The following is an 8,586-nucleotide window of genomic DNA, read 5'->3' on the forward strand; positions in this document are numbered from 1 at the left end:
GGGGACCTTCTTGCTGATCCTGGAATAGGACAAGGTTACTCCTAGGTACCTCTCAGAAGAGAGTGACACGTCATCCACTAGTAGATGTGGGAAAGTTTCTTTTGCCGTGGCTGGTGGTGGTGAAGTCCATCCCTCAGTTGCTATCTGCCTTTCTCCAATTCTGTCTTCTCAGAAGCCTTCTCCTCCTCAAGAGGAGGAAATGGGCATAGGATATTTCTCCAATTAACTGGAACTTTCTCTCACTTCTGAAACATCTTTTATCATTTAACCTTTTACTAACCAACAAGTACACTCTGGACTGTGTCATTGGTCCCAGAGCCAGGTCTGACCTAATATATAACTTGGAAGATATTTCTATGGACCTGTCTCCTCTCCACCAAGGATTGCTCCATGCATTCATTATTTACCCTGCATCCATTTGATGCTTAATGCTACATTTGGTGGAGGTCACAAAATAAGTACAAGATGTGACATGGGTCCTGCAGTTACCAGTCCTACATGCACAATATCTCTGGAACTTCACCTTTCTTTTCCAACTTCATGGATTTTTCTGCTTTCAGGCTCCAGCAACATTTTGCAATCATAAGAACCAACACAAGGACCAGATCAGTAAGGTGAGGATAATGGAACCAAAAAATGTAAAGAGCCTCAATGATATTGCTGAATTGCTAAACTCTAAAACTGCTTGTTTCCAGATTTTGAGTCACATAAGAAATGTCCTTATTGCTTTCCTCATATATACCTTGAATCTTGCATATGCAAAATTATACTCAAGACCTTACCTGATCCTATCACAACAAACCTGACCCACCTCATGGTTCTTAGGTTTTGCTGCCAGCACCCAACCAGATGCACAAACCAGAAGCCTCAGGAGCATCCCTAACTCCTTTCTTTCTCTCACAACCCATGCCCCCTTCCTTCACCATTTTTCATCCCAAGTATCTACAAACCCTTTACACTTTATATTTCCACTGCCATTGTCTCTCACCTGGATTATGGCAATGGCCTCCAAACTATAACTCCTACATCTACTCATTGTTTCCTCCAATCCATTTTCTACACCAAATCCAGAGAAGCTTTTTTAAAAATCAGCTTTTCTATGGTATAATTTACACAAATAAAATTCACATATTTTTTAATGTCCAGATCAATGAGTTTTGACAGAGGTATCCATTCATGTAACCACCACCCAATTAAGGCAGAGAATATTTCCAGCACCCCTAGGGAGTTTCTCATTTCTTTTTGCTCATTTTCCCAGTCACTGCTGATTCCAGGAAACTATAGATTTGATTTTTTAAATAAATATTTTAACCCCTATAGATTAATTTTACTTATTATATAATTTCATATAATTGGAAACAGTAGGTAGTATGTCTGACTTATTTCATTCAATAAAATGTGAATGTCTGTATTAGTAGCTTGTTCACTTTGATTGCTAAACAGTAATTTTATTACTTGCCACAATAAATTTATCTTTTCACTGTAGATAAATGTTTGTGTTGGTTCCAGATTTGGGGTATTTGATATTGTCATTTTGCCATCCTTTTACCAGCCAACCTGACCTTGTTATTTGAAATGCATCTTTGTAAGTATCACGTGAGTCTTGTTTTCATCCACTCTAATGATCTCTGCCTTTGGAGAACAGGGACAGGACTAATAGATTTATTAATGAGTTAAGAAGGACAAGCATTAAGTATTTATAAAGGTTTGCCTTCACCTTCCATTAAAATCTGGATGCCCACTGTTAACCCAGTGGTTCTTAAAGTGTGGTTGATGGAGCCCTAAGGTTTCACAGAGACCCTTTAGGGATTGTGTGAGGACAAAAGTCATTTTCCTAATAGTGTTAGGTATTCTTTCCCTTTTTCACAATTATTACTATGGCTTGTAAGTGTCCTTCAAGGCCCATATGTTTTAACATACCAAGCCTTTAAGCTTGATCCCTAGTCTGTGGCGCCAAGGAGACACCTTGAACATTGAGACACCTAGAACATTTAAGAGAGAAGCCTAGTAGAAGTCCACTCACTGGGGGTATGCCCTTGATGGGTATATTGGAATCCCAGTCCCTTCCTCTCCCCCTCTCTTTCAGTTTTTAGATGTATATTTGGTAAACCGGCCTCCTCCATCACATTCTGTGCTGCCACAAGCCCAAAGCGACTGGGTCAAGTAATTCTGGACTGAAACTTTTGAAACCATGAGCCAAAATAAACCTCTCCTCCTTCTAAGGAGATATCTGAGGTATTTTGTCACAGTGACAGAAAACTAACACAACTGTCATGGCACTGATAATGCAGAAGCATTAGTGGGTAAAACTGCTGGGACTTCAGCAAAAATCAAAGCAATGACACCAAGCCTGTACTAGCAGTTATGTTATTTTATTCCCCACTCACATTAAAGCAAACAAAAGCCAGTTTCATTCAAGAGTATGCTTGATGAAATGTTAAAAAAATTATTAAATTTTAAATTTCTCGATCCTTGTGTATACGACTTTATATTTTCTAGGTGGCAAAATGGGACTACATTTTGGTTTTCTAGCAAAAATGTACTTGTATAATTGTAAGAGTTATGAGCAGCCAGGTGCAGAGGTGCACACCTGTTATATCAACTACTCAGGAGGCTGAGGCAGGAGAATCACAAGCAGACATAACTCTTTTAATTAATTTTTATTAATTAACTTCCTGATACACGTCTAGGACACTTTCTTTTTCTGATAGTTTTTGGCTGATTTCTATGAGTACTTCTTCATAAGAGAATTTCATAATTTCTTGGGAAGAACAAATTTCTCTACCATGATAGATCAAACTTTTTTTTTACAGTTTCCACATACCCCACACCCAAATTCCCCTACTGCTAATATCTTATGTTATTATAAACTTGTCACAATTATAAACCAATACTAATATGTTATTCACTGAAGTCCACACTTGCTTAGATATCCTTGGTTTTTAATCTAGTATCTAGTGTCATTTTTCTGTCCCAGGATCCCATCAAGAACACATCATAATTCTCTTTAGGTAACTCTGAATTGCAACATTTTTTTTAAGGCAGTTTTTTTGTTTGTTTTGTATTTGATGACCTTGGCAATTCTGAATTGTACTGGTTAGGAAATTCACATGTCTTTTGATTGAAAATTGTGTTTTCATTATTAGACTGGTGTTTTAGTTTTGGTGTTTGTAGAGGAAAAACAGAGGTAAAGTGTCATTTTCACCACATCTTATAAAAGCACATATAGTCAACATGATTTAGCAAGTTGATGTTGACCTTGATCACCCGGATAACCTTGATCACCTGTTCAGGTTTCTCTACACTTAAAGAATGAGAAGTTATGTTTCACCTCTCTGAGGATGAAATATCTATAAAAATTATTTGGGAATTCTTCAGAATGGGAGATTTGTCTATTTATCCCAAATTTATTTATTTACTCAATCACTTATTAACAGCAGTATAGACTCATGGGTATTCACTTTGTACATTGAGTTATATTAAAATACTACTTTATTTTGTTGCCCAGATTTGTCCATTGGGAACCCTTCACTTGAGTTCCTGTGTCTCTCTGATGTGTTTTTTGTTTTATTTTGTTGTTTGGTGTTTTCAAGTATAAGATGTTCATCTTATACTTTCTCTACCACAATTCTGGAATCGGCTGTTTCTCCAAGGATCCCTGGTTCCTTTTATTTGAAAATGGAATAGGAACACAGATCTATTCATTTCCTTCTCCTATTTTTACATTGGGTTACTTTCTTTCTTATCAATTTGCAGTATCTCTTTATACATTTTGTTTATACATTATAAATGTTTCCAGAAATTTAACTTTATCCTACAGAAGTAACAACATGACCACAGAATTATTTGTTTCAGCAAAAAAGGAAAGAATGAATATGTGTGTGTGTGTGTGTGTGTGTGTGTGTGTGTGTGTATATATATATATATATATATATATATATAAAATATGTAATAGTGCATCCATAAAACATTTTTTAAATGAAGTAGTTCTAAATTACTTTAAAAGATGTCTACAGGATAATTTTGAGTTAAAATGAGTTGAAAAAAACAGTACAATCCTAATTACACGCACACATTTCACACACAACACACACATATTTAAGGAAACAATGTGAATGGATATATATTGAACAATTCTAAAAGGTAGAATGTGAAGAGGAAAAGAGGAGTTTATATTTTACTTTACGCTTTTTTTACTTTTTATAGTATTTGAATCTGTTAAAAGATTTCACTTTTGCAGTGTAAAAACATTTAAGTGTGTGTGTGTGTGTGTGTGTGTGTGTGTGTTAAGAAAATAGATTGATTAAAATCAGCTGCTCCTGTGAAATTTCACTGTGGTTTTGATCTCAGCATCTCCACAAGAGGCACTGCTGCCACCTTGTGGTGCAATGCTACCATGGAAAACCACCTACCTAAGCATTTCTGGACCTCAGTACCCTTGCCATTTGGGGCAGGCTAATCCTTTGTTGTAGGGGATGTACCATGCCTTGTAGGATGTTTGACAGTATCCCTGGGCTCTATCCTCTATATACCAGTAGTATTCTCTCCCCTGAGTTGTGACAACCAAAATTGTCTCCAGTGGGACATATTGGAGGTGAATTGGAAATAACACAATATTTTCCAAACAGTTAGCCAATTGTATTACAGTCTTTATTATACAATTCTTCCTTTCCTCAATGAATTGTAATGTGAACTCAAAAATCATTCATATTGCTGGCAACATCATTCTTTTAAGAGACTGACAGTCTCATGAGTGCAAGGTATATAAACAAAATGTATTCATTCACTTTCAAAAATATCACAACAGAAAGTCTTTACATGATAATTTTCTAATGTTTGACTTGTTTCTTTTTTGGTGGAATAAGTGATCTCTATCCCCTGGGTATTCTCAAATAGATTTCTTTTCATAGCTTTGGGATATTCTGAGATTCAAAATTTTTAAAAATATTTATTTTTTAGTTGTAGTTGAACACAATACCTTTATTTTATTTATTTATTTTTATGTGGTGCTGAGGATCGAACCCAGGGCCTCACACGCACTAGGCAAGCACTCTTACCACTGAGCCACAACCACAGCCCAAATATTACTACTTTCATTTCAGGGAGCTGCTTAAAAGGACTTAAAAATGCAAAATGAATGAATAGGGCCTTCCCAATCTCTCCCAACCAGACACACTTTCTCACTGTCCTCTGAATTCATACTGCATTTTCCTGTAGCACTTTATTATTAAGTAAGCCCTTAGTAAATCTGATTTGTACCACAGACTATGTACATCCTTTCTCCCTATAGGATTCTAAGCAGATGGAAGCAAGAAATGCCTCCTGTATTTTTGTCTATCTATACCAAAGTGAACAAATGGAACTTTGATTCTTACTCCACCACATTCTATGACTTATCCTCCCCAATTATTTGCTAAAGAGGCTCATCTTCCTCACCCTCTCTAGACTGATGGGAGAGGCTGCCAAGCCTCCTGATCATCACTGCTGATTCCACACAACTGAGGAACATCTGAACACCATCTTGGTGGCAGTCCATCCCACCCATCTGATCCTGTCTTTTCAAACTATTACTGACAATCTTCCTGCTAAAAGTAAGAAACCTATTTGCTTCCAAAATTAAAATAAGATTTCAGGGAAGAGAGTAAAACCCACAGCTTACCTGGTATTTCCCTGTATGTTGAAGAGCAGCCATGGTTTCTTCTTCAAGATACCCTTTTGGGGTAAAGGGCAGGGTCCCAAATGGCAGAGCTTGAAGGAAAAAGTTAACAAAAGAACCAGTTATTTTTATATGTGTCAGATCTATTGCATTAGAAAAAGATACTTACGATAATATGTGCCTCAGACATTGGATGTCATATGGTTTAAAGGATTTTACAGACATCTAAAGCTTCAAAGATAATCTCAGAGGGTAGAATGAATGTTAACTTAGGGAACAATATGACCATTAATGGGGTTCAGGATCTGCATGAGCCACTGTTCTAAGAATGAGATTCCCTGTGATTAACCAAACAAACAAGAACAAAAAGTAACCCTTACTAATAGGGCTGGAGAAAAACTCTAGTCTCTGAGGTGACAGGCCAATTCATTGATCTGATCATTATATGTTATACAGAAGTATTCAAATGTCACACTGTACTCTGTAAATACACAATTACTATGTCAAATTAAAAAAAAATTAAAGACTGCCAGCCTCAACTCCTACATTCAAAAATGGAAAAACTGTCTTAACTTTGTACTCACTTCAAAAACACATATACACAAATTGGAAGGATACAGAGAAAATTAACATGACCCCTACTAAAGGGTGCCATGCAGATTTGTGAAGTGTTCCATATTTTTTGTGTGTATTTCTCTTCCACAACATGGAAGCAACTTTAGTACAAGTAGACTGTGTAAATATTTCACTTTATTGTGGCTATATTTTTATCTTGCATTATTATGACTCTTAAATTTTATAGAAGCTTTAAACTTTACAATTCTATGGAATCTTTCATTGAATTTGGAATTTAATTATCTCACAATAAATGATTAATAATGTGTTTAAAAAGTTTTCTAACTTTATAGAACAAGGAAAAGCCACAGAAGAAAAAGAAAAAGTAGTGCCCATTTTAGCAGTCAAAAATCACAGAGGTCTTCAGCCACCACATCCTAAGTATTCCAGGTCCAGGATAAGCCTGTGACCATCTATTATAATTTTAATATGTCCTTCAAAACTCACATTTAAATTTAAATGCTCTGATGACAGTATTAAGAGGTGGGACCTTTAAGAGATGATGTGGTTTTTATCAAAGAAATAGGATAGTTATTGCAGGAGCAGACTCCCAGTAAGAGGAAAAATTCAATCCCCATCCTCTATCTCATGTACTAGCGTTTCCTTCTGCCTTCCACCATGTGATGATGTACAAAGCAACCCGCATGAGATGCTGAAGAGATGGTGCTGCCAATCCTTGGACTTCCCAGCTTCCAGAACTGTGAGCCAAATAAATTGCTTTCATTGTAAATTACCGAGTCCATGGTATTCTGTTACAGCAGCAAAAAACAGAATAAGACACTATCTGTCCCACTACACACATGATCCACAAAGTTGCATTCAGTCAACTCACTCATCCTGCATCCTAAGCACTGTGTACCTGGGAAGATAGCAGGCCCAAAGCATTGTGAATCAATCAATGAATGATCCACTAATTCCCTATGTCTGATTCAATGCCCATCAAGGAATTTTCTGCTTATGTCTATTTCTCCGTTTTGATTTTTTGCCTACAAGGAGAAATACAAATAACTTTAAGATCATATTAACTTTAAGAAATTCTTTGAACTTATTTCTGGGTTGTAGGGTAACATGCTATCAATTTAATTCTATATATAATTCTGTATTTTCCTAATATTCTACAGTTTATTATTTCTTTAATCTTCCCTCATGCTCTACTCCTCTCCCCCTACCTCCCATCCACAAAAGCAATAGTTAAATCCCCTTGTAGATTTGTTTGAGGAATCAATGTTTGTAGCCTTCGGTCATCATAAACAGCACAGTATTTCCCAATTTTGAAAAATCCGTGCCTCTTATAATCCTTTCTCATTACAACACTAGCATTGGAGGTTTCCTGCCTATTTTCAAATCCTGGTCCTGTGTAACCATAGCAAAGTTTCTTCTTGCTTCAGTTTCTTCACTTTAAAAAGGGGGGAAGGGGTGAGCAGGAATAATGGTATCTACCACATAGAACTGTTCATTAACACATATAAAGGGCCAAACCAGTACCCAGTACAGAGTAAATATTCAGTAAAGGTCATTTAATTATCAGTTCATTATTATTCTCAATACCTTCTACACATCAACATTAATCAAGACTTTGTGCTTTCTTTCTATTCCTTGTTCTATGAAGACAAAAAGTATAATCAATATTTTGTGATACTCCCTAACCCCTACTTCCCCCCAAAATGCCTACCAGCTCCCTGTACTGGACAGTGGCAATCAGCAGTGGGTAAGGTGGAAATAGGAACTCATAAGTCCCAAGCCTTGAGAAACCAGAGGGGCTGAGGGCAGGATGTTATGGGAAAGCCAGAAAGAATAGGAATAAGGGCAGACTATGGAAGCCCCCTCCCCACCTGTGTGTGTGTGTGTGTGTGTGTGTGTGTGCGCGCGCGCGCACGCACTTAACCACTGAGACATAACCCCAGCCCTTTTTAAAAAATATTTTTAAAAAATATTTTTTAGAGATAGGGTCTCACTAATTTGCTGAGGCTGGCTTTGAATTTGCGATCCTCCTGTCTCAGCCTCCCGAGCCACTGGGATTACAGGCCTCCGCCACCACACCTGGTGTGAAAGCCCTTCTAATCTGGATCACCCCACTGTACTTCCTTAAATGAGAGAGTACTTTTTAAGAGGGAACTGAGAACCAGCCAAGAAGTAGTCCCTAATTCTTTCAGAACCAGGTAGCAGGTCCATGGACTCTGCAGATACAGATATGCCTGCCCTCATGAAAGGTTCAAAGGCCCAGAACTCCCCCATGTACTACCATGCCAAATCAAATCATCAGCTTCTCCCTGTCCACTTTCTTATCTCCACCCACAGTGTGACTTGCCGCCTCT

At 37.2% G+C, this 8,586-nt stretch overlaps 1 non-coding gene across 1 annotated transcript; it reads left to right on the forward strand.

Annotated features, from left to right (window-relative positions):
- The first annotated feature begins 6,232 nt into the window (after positions 1-6,232).
- Positions 6,233-6,339, forward strand: LOC124076669 (U6 spliceosomal RNA). The gene has a single exon (XR_006846414.1). It is a non-coding gene; the product is annotated as a U6 spliceosomal RNA (small nuclear RNA).
- The last annotated feature ends 2,247 nt before the right edge of the window (positions 6,340-8,586 follow it).

Source organism: Marmota monax, unplaced genomic scaffold (genome assembly GCF_021218885.2).
Source record: "Marmota monax isolate L192 unplaced genomic scaffold, Marmota_monax_Labrador192_F-V1.1 WCK01_AAM20220418_F8-fsc00251, whole genome shotgun sequence".
In the NCBI taxonomy this organism is placed as follows: domain Eukaryota; kingdom Metazoa; phylum Chordata; class Mammalia; order Rodentia; family Sciuridae; genus Marmota; species Marmota monax.